The 15,324-nt window shown below is 46.6% G+C and overlaps 1 long non-coding RNA gene across 1 annotated transcript in view; it reads right to left on the reverse strand.

Moving 5' to 3' along the window:
* LOC110256224 overlaps positions 1–13,127 on the reverse strand; it is a 50,659-nt gene extending 37,532 nt beyond the window's left edge. The window contains exon 1 of the long non-coding RNA XR_002337511.1: positions 11,950–13,127. This is a non-coding gene — a long non-coding RNA (uncharacterized LOC110256224). The remainder of the gene's footprint in view (positions 1–11,949) is intronic.

Raw genomic sequence — 15,324 nt, forward strand, 5'->3', positions numbered from 1 at the left:
GTGGCTCTGTCATGGACTCATTCTCTAGAGCACCCTGCCTGATTGTCCACTCTGACTGCTCCCTATAAAATGGGTTGGTCCTATTGGGCCTCTTGTTTCTGAGGCCACTGGAAGGATATTTGCCCCATGCTTCTCTTTTTTATACTGTATAGTGCTAACATGTTTAAAAAAAAAAAAGCGCTTTCACCTTAGAGATTAGGCTGAAGAAAAAGGGAACATAATTCACCTTTGCTCTGTGTCTTTCTTTTGACTATTTGGCAAATGTACCACATTTAAATTTCATTTATTGGAAAGGTCGTTTTTTTAATAACTGCTTAAAAATATCCATTACTTGTCACTTTCTTCACCCTGTCGCTATACATTAAATGTGTACAGCTGGAGATCAGACAGCCACATTAGAGTGAGAAGAATAAGAGACTGGGGCAAGGAAATAACTTTTCATAAATACCTTCAAACAATCTGAGCTGATCAGTTTTTAATCTCTCCTCTGGTTAAACTTATCTTCCAAGTTTTTCCAGGTTAGTTCAATGGAATTTCCAAGGAGGACTATTACAGCAGCATCACAAACCATCCTGGCTTTGCCACTTGCCTCAGAGGAAGCACCTGATTTTCCTTGTGGGCTGTGAATTGCTAGTTTCACTTCCAAGGAGGACACAAAAGCTAGGGATTCTGCCATATTGTCTCTCTTCTCCTTGCCTATGTCTAGACTACAGGTTAGTAAGAAATAAAGTGAGCAGAAAATGGGCAGCAACATGGGAGAGCAAGGGTTTGATGACAGGGCTCACCAACCCATCCTGGGTGTGGGCTTTTGGTGGCAAATAAGCACTGGCCATGGACCAGCACATCATCATGGGCCCCGGCACAACGAGACCCACCTATGGTCAAGTGGAGGATGAACTCCCCAAGGCAGTCCATGGACAGAGATGTTCATCCACACAGACACCCTTTCCAGAAGACGCAGACAACCCTCTGAGGAACTTAGAAGAATAAACAGCAGGCATGGGCCAAACCTAAATAACCTTGTGCAGTTAAGTGGGAGAACTTAACTGAGCTTGGCTTTTCCATCCCATGTCCTTTCAGTACTGTGGTTCTGCTACTATACATCATGGGGGACCTGGTGGAGCTGAGCATGGAGGGAGAGGAGCAAAGAGGAAGGGCAGAGGCATGACTGTGCCTGATGAAACTACTCTAGTCTAGAGGCCACCACAATGGAGATTTAATGGGAGTTTAGTGGTAGATAAGGCTTTGGCCAATGCACACTGGCCTGGGGGAAAATGCCAGGGACTCTACTTTTTCCCCTCTGATTTTTAAGAGAGGAGATGTGGGAACACCACAAGAACAACAAACCCTCTGTTGTGCCCTAACGCACAATGACCACGCCTAGATCCAAGGTCCCTTAGGACCTGACTGTCAAGATTGAACTGTCCCAGTCCTAACACAGCTCCTATGTAGGATTAAAGACATGCTGCAGCTGTATTATATTTTAAAGATTTAAGTATCCTTTGCTGGCAAATTGTCTTAGTTTTTAAATGATTGCATAAAATAGGGCCATTAATGTTCAAAATAAACTAGGTTTTAGTAGTTGATTTATCCTAAGATAAAAACGCTAGAAGAATCGATACGGAGAAATCCATAAGAAAGTTGTGATCCATTCAACATTTCTAAAAAATAGGCTATGTGACTACTTTTTTGAAATAATGATAAAAGAGGATTATAAGATACATATAATAATTTTTTTTTGTCTTTTTTGCCATTTCTTGGGCCGCTCCGGTGGCACACGGAGGTTCCCAGGCTAGGGGTCGAATCGATGCCGTAGCCATGGGCCTATGCCAGAGCCACAGCAACATGGGATCCAAGCCATGTCTGTGACCCACACCACAGCTCACGGCAATGCTGGATCCCTAACCCACTGAGCAAGGCAAGGGATCGAACCGGCAACCTCATGCTTCCTAGTCGGATATGTTAACCACTGAGCCACGAAGGGAATTCCAAGATACAGATAATTACATTTTAATGGAACTCTATAAAGCAGAAAAATCAAGAAACCGACTGACATATGACGTGTTTTCACGTTTTTCTTTTGAAAAAGCAATTGGCTTTTCCATTGAAAAAAATTTTAAACGAATTTTAGGTCAACACTCATAACATACAGATGGGGATCGCTGTTTTGAAGTGGTCAGCTTGCATGACTAGAGATTTGGTCTTTGGGGACTGTCTTTCAGGCCTACAGAATCCTCATTCGTACATTCAGCCAACTTGTGTGTGCACCCCGAGCGCCAGTCCCTTTCTATCACTGAGGTTATGAGAACACCATGGTCCTGTCCCTCGAGATGCTTACGTTCTAGCAATCTGGGCAAGCCAAGTCTCAAGTGTGGTTCCCTTGGCTGAAAAATCATGAGGCTAGTGTCCTTGTATGGCCTGTGAACTGGTCTGCAGACTGTTTCCAGGATACGCAGCCTCTGTGGGTGACCGAGCCCTCAGACAGCAACTGTGTGTATGTGCCAAACACACCCCGCAGACAACGCCTTGTATAGAGCCAACATACTGTGTTGAATGGATACATTTGTTAAAATTTTAAATTAGTCATTTCTCAAACGTGTGTGCTTCATGTAACAGAAAGCGGATGCCAGAAAACTTTAGAAAATAAAAAAATTAAGATTAGCAACTCTGAGCAATATGACGTCTTGTCCTTTGGGTATTAACACCGTCCTGTTACCCACGGCAGCCTGAAAGGAGCTGGCAGTCAAGGGCAGCTGGCCAGAGGGACACTGAACACCAGTTCCTCTCCAAAGCCTGATGAGGGGCTCAGACCGCCCCCGCCCCAACCCCTGCAAGGGGCGTGTGGTTATAATTTCCTCCGCCTGTCCAGTGCAGCCACTACAAATAGTCCCACACAAGGAAGCAACCAGCTCCAGGGAGCTCCTTCCACTTAGACCTGTTTCCCTCACAATGTGGGGGTTACTCAGAGCATTTCTGTGACGGGCTTAAACGTGCAGCAAAGCTGCCATGAAGCCTGAAACCTCTGGACACCCCCCAACTGTCTTTTTGCTTCAGTAAATGGAAAGCTGGCACACACTATGGCTGTTGTCTTGCAGTGGGTGTGCTTGGTTTTCCAATCTTGAGTTGGCCTCACTGGCTGGAGCTTCCCATGGGGTCCAGGTCAAGGCATGGGCAGAAGCATCGCCCCACCCGACCCTAATCTCTGTCCCTCAGTGGAACCGACATCTCTCCACTGATGCTTCTCCTCCTCCTCCACTCCAGTCAACACATCTCAAAGTGAGGTCTGGTCGAGGGGCTCTAAATGGCTAAGAAAAAGGAAATAATCACAGCCTCCAGCACCTACACCTCACACATTCTGGATGCCTGAATCTCTCTCTTCATTCGAAATACAGTTACTGATTGGTTACTCTGCATGATTAATAAATAGCAGGGCTTTAGAATTATTATCACAACCACAACTCTATGGTGCTTCTGCAACACAGTTTCTTCTGCCCCATCCCATCTGGCCCTCCTGTTAGAGCTGTGGTTTGGGCCAGAATCCTCTGGGGAGGGAGTGCTTCTGTAATCAATTCCATATAAGTGCTATAGACAAACAAATAGCTAATGTCCCTTTCAATGTCTGTATTATAAAAACTTACCAAAGACATGCAATTGTGTTTCTCTAATACATGACTCTTGATGAGTTCTCTCCACTCTTGATATATTTATCCTTCATATTCAAACATGGTACACAGGCTAAGTAAAAAAAATCTCTGTGGTCAAATGGAGAGGCAGCAACTGGATCTCCTTTTTTTTTTTTTTATTAAAAAAATTTGTGTGTGTGTTGCATTTTTTTTTTTTTTAACTTTTAGGGCTGCACCCCCAGCATACGGAGGTCCCCAGGCTAGGAGTCAAATGGAGCTACAGCTGCCTGCCTAAGCCGCAGCCACAGCAATGAGGATCCAAGCCGCGTCTGCAACCTGAATCACAGCTCACGGCAACGTCAGAGCCTTAACCCACTGAGCAAGGCCACGGATTGAACCCATGTCCTCATGGTGCCTGGTCAGATTCGTTTCTGCTGTGCCATGACAGGAACACATCATCTCCAGCAGCCAGTTCCTTCAGGTTCTGCCTCTGCTGCATAGTGCAGCCCTGGCCAGAGCCAAGTGGCCCAAGGCCCCCTGCAACCAACACCTGGGAGGTGGGGTGGAGCCTATTAGCCTGATGGGGGTGCACTGATGGGCAGCATCTGCTTCAGAGCTTCCCGCCAGGCTGGTGACATTTGCTGGGCTTGGGTCTCAGTTGGACTCCTCCCTCTGCCCAATCCTGTTTCCTCCTACTTCCCTTCATAGGTGTTGACCCCTAATAGACAAATAGACACCTTGCCCCCAAATTCCCAGCTCAGCAACCACTTCTAGAGAAGTCAGCTTGCAAGTCTTTTCACCAGGGGTAGCCAATTGTCAGAGCCTGTTTGAGTACTGCAGGGTAAACAGCATGGGGGGTCCAGAGCAACACAGAAGCATCAGTCACAGTACTCATCTCAGGAGGCTGGGAGCATGGGCCCTAACTGGTCTTAATTCAACCATCAGCAGACCTTCTTACAGAGTTCCCATTGTGGCTCAGCTGGTTAAGAACCTGGCATAGTATCCGTGAGGATGCAGGTTCAATCCATGGCTTTGTTCAGTGTGTTAAGAACCTGGTATTGCTGCAAGTTGCAAAGTAGGTCACAGATGGGACTCAGATCTAGTGTTGCTGAAGCTGTAGCGTAGGCCAGCAGCTGCAGCTCTGATTCAGCCCCTAGCCTGGGAACTTCCATATGCCCCAGGTGCGGCCATAAAAAGAAAAAAGAAAAAGAAAGTATAAGCAGACCTTCTTGTGCACCAATAGTCAGCTGGGCCCCGCAGTATACAGGACAGACACTTTTTCTCACCACCATGAACTTGCCCAGTGTAATGCGGTGAATAGTTGTTAAGGCAAGAAATGAACCTAGGCATATCTGGTGTTCACACCTTGCTTTTTGCTCACAATGCCATCCTACCTTGCCTGATGTGGTCAGACAAATCATCCACTGCTTTGGAAGGTCAACCAGCAATTTTTTCCAAGTATCAGGGGAGGCAAAAGATGGATGGGCACAGCCACGGCCAGCACTCCTCCAGATGCCACCACACGCAAACACTAAACGATGACACATGACAGCTGAGGCCCTGCTGAGCCCTCCTTCAAAAGTGGGCTGAGTGGGTGCATCAGCCCAGGACTATGTCATCGTCCTCAGTCTCAAGAAGATCCCTCCCCACTCCCTACCCTGGGCTCCTCCCCAAACACACAGCTGTGGAGCCTCAAATTCTCTGTGAAGAAGCTACAGGTTCCCCTGCAGGCATGTGGATGTGTGGGCCCAAAGGACTCTGCACTCACACCTGACCAGACCTCTGTCTTCCTCACCCCGCACTGTCCCCGCCTCCATTCTTCTCTGTCTCACAAACAGATCAGCCCATCCATCAACTTAACACCACGTGACTTCTGTCAATGATACCACATGGAACAGAACAATCATCCCATTCAAGCCCTGAGCAAACTCCTGAACCATAAAATCATGAGATGTAAGAAAACAGATATTATTGCTTTAAATCACTAACTTTTGGGGTAATTTGTTATAAGCAGTTGATCAGCAGGATAATAAGAAGCCAACAATGCCTGTTGTTAATCTTTCAGATGTAACGCAATGAACCCCCAGGAACACATGGCAGCTCCTGTCGTTAAGGAAGAAGTCAGGAGGAAGTGTCAGTCCACCTGGCAATTCTCTAGGCAATTCTGCCTGGATCCCCACCAGCCGCAAGCTCCCTCCCCCACCTCCTTAGGTCCTTGCTCAAAACCCCTTCTCCTTCAGGCCTTCCCTGCCCACCCTCACTCTCCTCCACCTGCCTTGTTCTCCACAGCACTCAGCACCACGCAACACGTAGCAACTGCAAACTCCACGGGTGGAGGTGGTTCTGTTCTGTTCATTACTATATCCCTAGTGCCTTTTCCAGGCTTCGCACATGACAAACACTCAATAAATGACTGCTGAATGAATCAAAAATCCCTCCAATTTCAACTATTTGGTTCCAAGAAGTGCACCCATTCTTGGGAAACCCTGTATCTTGGGAAAATACAGAAATTGCTAGTAATACCTTAATAACCTCATTCAACAAAAGCTTCTGGAGAATTTTCTATGACTCAGGCACTGGGCTCAGGTGATGCTGAGCCAAAGCAGACACAGGCCTAACACTCATGAAGCTCATAGTCCATAAAGGTGAAAAAAGCTAATCACACTATCACAAAGAGACAGTTTTAAGATGCTAGAGAGTGTGTCATAGGAGGTTCTGATCTACTCTGAGGATGGCAGGCAGGGAAGGTTTCCCTGAGGAGGTGACAGTGAGCTGAGAGCTGAAGGCTGAGCAGGAATTACCTACAGGAAGAGAGGGAGGGAGGGTGTACTGGGAGGAGGGAGCAGCACGTGCAAAGGCCCTGCGGTGCCTCTGCCTGTGGAATACTGCCTAGCTAAGTGCTGAGTAAAGTGCCCACAGCACTGAATTGGTTCAGGTTGTTTCCACTCATGCTCTTTCCTTTTTAAACATTTTAATTATGGAAATACTTAAACTTACATAAATGTAGAGAGAATAGCATAATGAATCTCCATCACCATCACCCAGCTTCAACAGAAATCAGTGTTCTCTCTTCTTATCCGTTCTATACCACCCACTCTTCCTTCTCCTTTCCTTCTCGCTTCTCTTTTTCTTTGTTCCATTTGCCTTCCTTCTGTGTCCCTCCCTCCCCCTCTTCCTTTTCTTTACTCCTACCATTGTCCCTTAGCTTATGTCTCTCTTTGTTTTCTTTTCTAGAATATTTTAAAGCAAATCTCAAGACATTATGTAATTTTCCTCAAAAAGCCACTCTTAGCCTTATAAAAAGTTCCAGATACAAATGAATGAATGAATGAGTGAATACTGAATGGAAACTTCCTGTCTGGCTGGGCCACCCCTTACCAACAGACTGAGGGAGGTACAAAGGTGGCTGGGAATGGATGAGCAAACTCTAAAAGGTCTCACACTGTGGGTAATACTGTCCCAGTGGGACCAACACTCTAGGGAACTCAATACCCTGGAGAGGCTAACAAAGGCAGAGTGAGCCCCAGTACTTTCTCTCATTCAACTTTAGGAAACCAGAAAGTCTCTAAGGGCCAGAAGAGCTCTGATACTGACTGAGACAGAGTGGGACCATCAGCTCTAATTCTCACTGGTGTCACTGAGGCAGGAAAGACTTCAGTTTCTTGCACTGGTGACTGGAGGGTTATGAGTGAGAGGTCAGACTGGGGAGAAAGGCAGGGGTCTGCTCAGACTCAGAAGATGAATTTATCTTTTATTCCACTGCCAGGGAGAAGATACTTATATGGGGGCTGTGACTTGACCTCAATCATGTTTTATAGGTCTCTAAAGCCCCTGGGTGGAGAAAGAGGAAAGAGGCAGGGGTTGGCAGGGCGGGTTGGGGGCGGGGGTGGGTGGGCGGAGAAAGTGTAGAAGCACAGAGACCAGTGAGGAAGCTGCTGCAGCTGTTCAGGAAGGAGATGCTGTTGGCTGGCCTTAGGTGATAGTGGCAGAGATGGCGAAGAGAAGTGGACGACTTTGAGACTCATTCCGGGAAAGAAGCAACAGGTGCAGATAAGCGTTGAGAAAAGGAAGGAATCATGGAAGTTCAAGTTGAGCTTGAACTTCCGGGTAGTTGGTGATGTCCCTACTGGGGAGGAGAGGAGAACAGGTTCTGGGGGTGGAAATCAAGAGTTCCATCTAAGGCCATCTGAGCGGAGACGTCACTAGCTATCCATGCAAGGTCAGAGTTCAGAGGAGAGACGCAGACCTGGAGGCCACTTACATGAGGATGGTAGTCATGCCCATGGGAAGAGCTGAGATCTAGAGGAAAGGACGGGGGTGGTGTAGCATGACACAGCTCTAGGCACGACCTGTTAGGGGCTGGATAAAGGAGCCTGTGTGAGGGCCGTTTAGGTAAGAGAAATGAGAGGAGTGGTTCTGTGGGCATCAAGCAAGGGGGGAGCAAGGAGGAGTCAGCTAAGTTGAAAGATGCTTAAAGGCTGATGAGAACAGGATGGTTTCTGGACTTGGCTCTATGGAGGGTGGCTGTGGCCTTGATGTGAGTGGCTCCTGAGGCATGATCAAGGCAGACTGGAGCTGGGTGAGAAGCAAATGGGAAGTGAGGATTTGGAAGTAGAACGTGTAGACAAAACTTAGGTCAGATTATCTGTGATAGTGTAACTCTCCTAGACCTCACACAATACCTCAAAGCTACAGTAATCAAAACAGTGTGGTATTGGCACAAAAAGAGACATATGGATCAATGGGACACAATAGAGATCCTAGAAAGAAACCCAAACACCTAGGGTCAATTAATCTTGGACTAAGGAGGCAAGAATATAAAATGGGATAAAAGTCTCTTCAGCAAGAGGCACTGGGAAAACTGGACAGCTGCATGTAAATCAATGAAGTTAGAACACATCCTCATACCATATACAAAAAGAAACTCAAAATAGTTTAAAGACTTAAACATAAGACATGACATCATAAAACTCCTAGAAGAGAACACAGGCAAAACATTCTCTGACATCAACCTTACAGATGTTTTCTTAGGTCAGTCTTCCAAGGCAACAGAAATAAAAACAAAAACAAACAAATAGGACTTAATCAAACTTAGAAGCTTTTGCACAGCAAAAGTAAACCATAAAAAAAAAAAAAAAAGGAAAGGACAACCTACAGACTGGGAGAAAATATTTGCAAATGATGCTACCAACAAAGGCTTAATCTCCAAAATATACAAACAGTTCATACAACTCAACAACAACAAAAAACAAACAACTAAACTGAAAAATGAGCAGAGGGAGGGGAGGGAGTGGGATGGGCTGGAAGTTTGGGGTTAATAGACACAAACTATGGCATGTAGTGGCTAAGCAATGAGATCCTGCTGTATAGCACAGGGAACTATATCCAGTCACTTGTGATGGAACATGACAGAGGATAATGTGAGAAAATGAATGTATGTATATATGTATAACTGGGTCACTTTGCTGTATAGTAGAAATTGATAGAAAACTACAAATCAACTGTAACGGAAAAAATAAAAATCATAAAAAAAGAAAAATGAGAAGATTTAAATAGACATTTCTCCAAAGAAAACGTACAGATGGCAGTAGGCACATGAAAAGATACTCAACATTGCTAATTATTAGAGCAATGCAAATCAAAACTACAATGAGGTACCACCTCACGTGGTCAGAATGGCTATCATTAGCAAGTCTACAAATAACAAATTCTGGAGAGGGTGTGAAAAAAAAAGGGAACCCTCCTACACTGTTGGTGGGAATGTAAATTAGTGCAGCCACTATGGAGAATAGTATGGAGGTTCCTCAGAAAACTAAAAATAGAGTTTCCATATGATCCATCAATAGCAGTCCTGGGCATATACCTGGACAAAATAATGATACAAAGGGCAAGTTCCCATCGTGGCTCAGCAGTTAACAAACCTGACTAGCATCCATGAGGATGCGGGTTCGATCCCTGGCCTCACTCAGTGGGTTAAGGATCCGGCATTGTCATGAGCTGTGGCGTAGGTCGCAGACGTGGTTTGGATCCTGCCTTGCAGTGGCTCTGGTGTAGGCCAGCCACTAGATCTCCGATTGGACCCCTAGCCTAGGAACGTCCATATGCAGTGGGTATGGCCCTAAAAAGACCAAAAAAAAAAAAAAAAGATACAAAGGGATATATGCACCCCTATATTCACTGCAGCACTATTCACAATAGCCAAGATTTGGGAACAACCTAAATGTCCATCAACAGATGAATGGACAAAGAAGATGTGATACACACACACACACACACACACACACACACACACACACACACACACAGGAATACTACTTAGCCATTAAAAAGAACGAAATAATGCCATTTGTAGCAACATGGATGCAATGAGATTCTCATACACTAAGTGAAGTCAGTCAGAATGAGAAGACAAATACTGTGTGATATCACTTACATATAGAATCTAAAATATGGCACAAACGAACCTATCTACAAAACAGAAACAGACTCACAGACAAGGAAAACAGACTTGTGGTTGCCAAGGGGGAGGAGAAGGAGAGAGATGGACTGGGAGTCTGGGGTTAGTAGATGCAAACTATTACATTTATAATGATAAGCAATGAGGTCCTACTATATAGCACAGGAAACTACATCCAATCCTGTAGGATAAACCATAATGGAAAGAAATATAAAAAAACAATGTATATATGTGTATAACTAAGTCACTCTGCTATACAACCGAATGACTGCAGAAATGGTTCAGATTCTCCATTTCTTATCCCTAAACCCTTTACAATGTGACCCTGCAGTCCTCCCATCCAGATGGGTCCCTTTCCCACACCCTGAATCTGGGCTGGCCTGTGACTTGCTTTGGCCAAGAGAATGTGGTCAAAGTGATGCTGTGTAGTTTGGAGACTAGGTCTCCCAAGGGCTGTGTACTCCTTGCTCTCTTGGAAACCTGTCTGGATGCATCTGAACAAGCATGGTCCATCCTGCTGGGAGATGGGAGACTGTGTGGAGCACAGCAGAGTCATTTGGCCAAGGCCATGCTAGCCCAGCCAGTCCCAGGCGACCAACCAACTGACCGCAGAAGTGAGCCTAGCCAAGATCAGCCAGCCAGCCCTCCAGCGTGAAGAGCACAGCTGAGGTGAGTGGAACTGCCTAGATGACCCACAACTGACTGAGGACAGGCATCTCAGTGAGGCCAGCATGAGTGAGTCCAGAAGCACTGCTGGTCAAACTGCAGATCTGTGAGCGAAATAAGTGCTGTGATTTAAGTCATTGTTTCTGAGGTTGTTTGTTATACAGTGTCAATGTATAACAATAAATAACAGATAAGGCCTCTTGTTTGGAAGATGATACATAGTAAGGGTTAGAGGGTCAAGGACTGACATAGCATAGCCTAGTTTATGGAAGTTTTTGTTTTTGTCTTTTAAATCATCAGAGAATCTATGTTCCAGTGAAATGAGAACAATTTAGCCTGGTACCAACTTCCCTGGGGCTTTGGTTTCCTCACCTGTAAAAGATAGCCGACTTATGACAAGAGCCTATTAAATTATATAGGCTACTATTAATTATATGTTATTATTAAGGAACCAGGGCTGCAATGAGCTGATCTTTTCTTTTCCATAAAGGCCTGCCAGCACCCAAAGGTCCTTAGCCTTTTTTTTCCCTCATGCACTCATCCCTTCGGCAATCTGACAAAGCCTACAGCCTCCTTCCCAGAATGTTTTAAAATGAATAAAGTAAAATACATAGGATTACAAAAGAAACCAATCATATTGAAATATAATTCTCTAAACATGAAAACAAATTTGTGAACTAGGAACACACATGCCTCGTTACTAAGGCGTTAAATAAAATCTATCAGCAGGTCCAATGACAACCTTCATTTCAGAGTAGAGATGAGCATAAACGTCATTTTTGAGAGTCTACAACAACTCTCACATCACATGAAAATATCTGTCACTTCCACTGGTGACAGAGTCACAGGTCTTGCTACTACATACTACTGTGGCATGTAGTCTGTTTTCATAATTGAAGGAAAACCTAAATCTCAGTTAAATGTTAGGGGGGAAATGCCATTTTCCAAGTTCATAGACCTTTTGAATTCCATGTATGGACCAGTTTAGGAATCCACATTTAACCCAACTTTCTCTGACCCAAACCACTTAGTACCAAACTCATGTTTCTTCCTCTCCTTCTTAAATTGCGGACCTGTATGAGACTACTTAAGATTTAGGGAAGGGAACGTTTTTCCATTTACAAATGATCTTCCAGTTAGCAACTTGTCCCTTGAATACTAACACAAGCCATAAAAAAAAGTATGCTTTTAAAAAGAATTTACCTGTAGAATAGTTTCATACCAGGTGATTTGTTTATAAATATCTTCCTCTCCAAGAATGACATTTCCAACACTGCATCCCAGTGCTTGGGCCAGTGGATTGAGGGAAAGGTCCCAGTTCCAATACGTAAGGGTCACTGGTAGAGTTACATTAAGAGAGATCCATTAGCTCGCTTTACCCCTTTCCTCAAGTTCTAACCAATTCAGTGACACAGCAGCCATCATCAAGGACTTTCCAGGTGAGGTTCACAATCAGCTCCACCAGAATCACCTGGCAGCCTTGTGAGTGAACTGGACCTGATGAACCAGAGTTGATGTGGGGACTGCATTTTAATATGCCACCAGGTAATCCAAATAAGAACACTTTCTTCTAAGAAACTCTTCACTATTTGCTTTGTATTTACTGATAATAAATGGCCAATTTGATTAACATTGAGTCCAGCTTGAGTCTTGGGCTTTTCCTTATGGCTTAATACCTGAACCCCTGATAACGGAGGAAGCTGTGAGCTGGATTCAGGCCTGATGGGTCCCTGTCCCTCTTCCACAGGGTCGTATTGGGGGCATGACCGTGTGATCCTCTTTTTGAGGACATCCAACAATCCTGTGGGGGTCCTTGCTGGTGGATGGAAGGCTGTCTTTACAAAGACCTTTGGTTCCAGGCAGTAACCCTGTCTCTTGTGCAAAGGCCACCTGGGGGGCTGCTGCTGCTGCCACTCCCCAGGGTCTTTTCTTAAAAGCACACGGGGCCTAGGTCAGCTTCAAAGACAGACATATGAACTGCATTGTCTTCATGTCTGCAGTCACTGCCTTGTTAGCTATTCTGTAAACCTGTTGTTTCCCCACTGCTCCTTTCCTCCAATGAGACAGGAGGCCTCTGCTAACCTGGCCTGCAGTGTGGCCCTCCTCAAGGCCTCTGGGAAGGCCCCTCCTGCTGCTGATCCTCTTTCCTTACCCCTTCTTCCCTCTCCTATCCTTTCAGCACCTGCCCCCGCCCCCCTTCCCTTTCTCACACCAGGGAGAAGAAAGTGCCTGCCACACTGACCTGGCAGAGAGGTGTGACCTCCCAGGAGTGGTGTCCTTCTCTCCTCAGGGCTCAGTCGGAGGCCCCCCTGGGAGTGGAAAGCTGGGGAGGTCTCCCTGAAATCACCTTCCCTTTGAGAAGTCTGTGGAGCCAGAGGCCCGAAGCCAAACCTGCTCTGGAAACCAGGCCTTCTCTGGGGAAGGACACTCAGGCACCTCAGGTTTGGCGAGGCCTGGCTCCCTTTGTTCATTTCTGAGCTAAGAAGACAAACTCAGTCCAAGCTTCTGATGGAGCTGCCAAGTCTGCGATAACCTCTGCAGGAACATGCCAGAAAGAGTGAGGAAACCACAGCAGCCTCCATCCTCCCCGGAGCTCGGGAGATGGGGGAGGGACGAGGGGACACACATCAAAGGCTAGAGGCTGGAGATCACACTTCTGCTCGGCTTTACCATCTTTCTTCAGAAACCAGCGGGTGTGGGAAAAGTAAAAGGCTGACCTTTCTTTCACCCCAACCCACTTTGAGCGGCTTTCATAACAGCTCTGCTCTCCCCTAGGTTTTGATGGCTTCAGCTTCAACCGCTTGCTCAAAAAAAGTCCGTTTTCTCATTTCAGGCCACAGGTTTCACCATCTATTTGCCTTTCAGATGTGCGTGGGTGGCGGACTCCTCTCGCCAGATTTTTCCCACGCATCTTCAAACCGAGAGGGCTGACCCTGCAGAGCGCATCCTTGTGAGTCACCTGGGGAATCTCGGCACCTTCCCCGCACCACAGCCGACCCGCCGGAAGAGGCGTGGCACCGAGTGCCACGGAGCCTACGGACCCCGAGTTGGGCCAGAATGCCTGGAATCGCGCGGGGGATTTGGAAAACCTCTGGTGCACGTTTGGTTTGGTCAACTCAGTGGTTTAGAAGGTGGGGTGAGGTGCACTGGGATTCTGGCACGGAGGCCCCAGATTCCAGCCCAGATGCAGCAGCCTACACACCTTTGTGTCCCGGTTGGTTCCCCTTACAGGCCTCATCAGTCCACGTGGCCACCGAGCCCCTGGACTGATTTATTTATTAACAAATAAATCCATCGGCTTTGCTGTTTTGGGCAACTGGGATAAAGCACTCTTGCGTTACTGGACAGTAAGACGCTTGGCTTGAGAGCATGATTACTACACGGGGGGTTGCGGGAGTCAGATGGAGTGACCAGCTCACTAACGTCCTCCCCAAACCTCTTCTGCAGACTTGCTTTCTGTGCTTCTCTGCCATAGGGGTTTCGGGAGCTTGTCTCTGGCGACGCTGGTCAACGGGATTGTTGATGGCCTAGAGCTGACCAAGGCGCCGCGTGTCCTAGCTGGTTCAGAAGCTGGCAAGCACCCCTATAACTGGCACCGTGCTGTATGCTGTGGCGTGAGGTTGAGGAGGGAGACGAGGACGGTCGAAACACAGCCCTAGCCATTGAAGGTACAGTATGGATACAGAAAGGGTAACTTATTCCTAGTAACTGATGAAAGGAGTGGTCACAGGAGACTCCAATCCCGGACAGGGGAGAGTTGGAGGAAGAGGGAAGCTGGGCTTGGGAGATGCTCTGTGGGGGACAGGGCACTCAGGGGGGAGTGTGGATGGACTGCCCAGTCTGCACTCAATTGGTCAGGGAGTGACTGGGACACACCCCTCAGACCTGTGTTCAGGCTCTTTGCTGATCCTCTGTGCTGCTTCATCTTAATGAGTTTTGTCCAGATTTGTATACAGATTGACTAATCCTGGTTTTAGGCCATCAGTGACCTCCTACCCCACCCCACTATCCTGGTAAATCACAATGCTCTTTGCTCACTGTGCTCTCTGAGGACCAGAGGAGGGCCAGGGAGTTTTGCTGAGGGCAGAAGCGCATCTGGTGGAGAGGGTGGGTTGGAGCATTCTGTTGCATTGGCTTGAGCGGGTCTGTACATCAGCCTTACAGGACAGCTGCTGTCCCCAGCCCTTCAGAAGAGTCAGGATACAAGACAAGTCCCAGGAGGGCAGCTCATCCCTGGCACCAGTGTAGGCAACTTTATGGCTCACCTTATGTCTTAAGAGAAAGAAAGATGAGGCTACTTTCAGTGTCATAGTGTTTACTTTATTTAAATCCTGAAGTTAAAAATAACACATTCCCAATGTTGCAGCAGACACTATAAGGAGTATGTTTTGGGATACAAGTTCCTTACCCCCACTGTGTGGGAGGAGTGTTGGCATTTGATGTGCTTTTGGGTAATTCTTTGGCAGCTAAGAATGAGATGGGCTCCCAGGCCCACTATCCCATAACGCCCCAAGAATTGAGGATGAGTGGATTAAAGTGCAATTCCGACTTGGAAGCCACCTGACGGAGGCTTGAGTG

Source organism: Sus scrofa, chromosome 13 (genome assembly GCF_000003025.6).
Source record: "Sus scrofa isolate TJ Tabasco breed Duroc chromosome 13, Sscrofa11.1, whole genome shotgun sequence".
NCBI lineage: Eukaryota > Metazoa > Chordata > Mammalia > Artiodactyla > Suidae > Sus > Sus scrofa.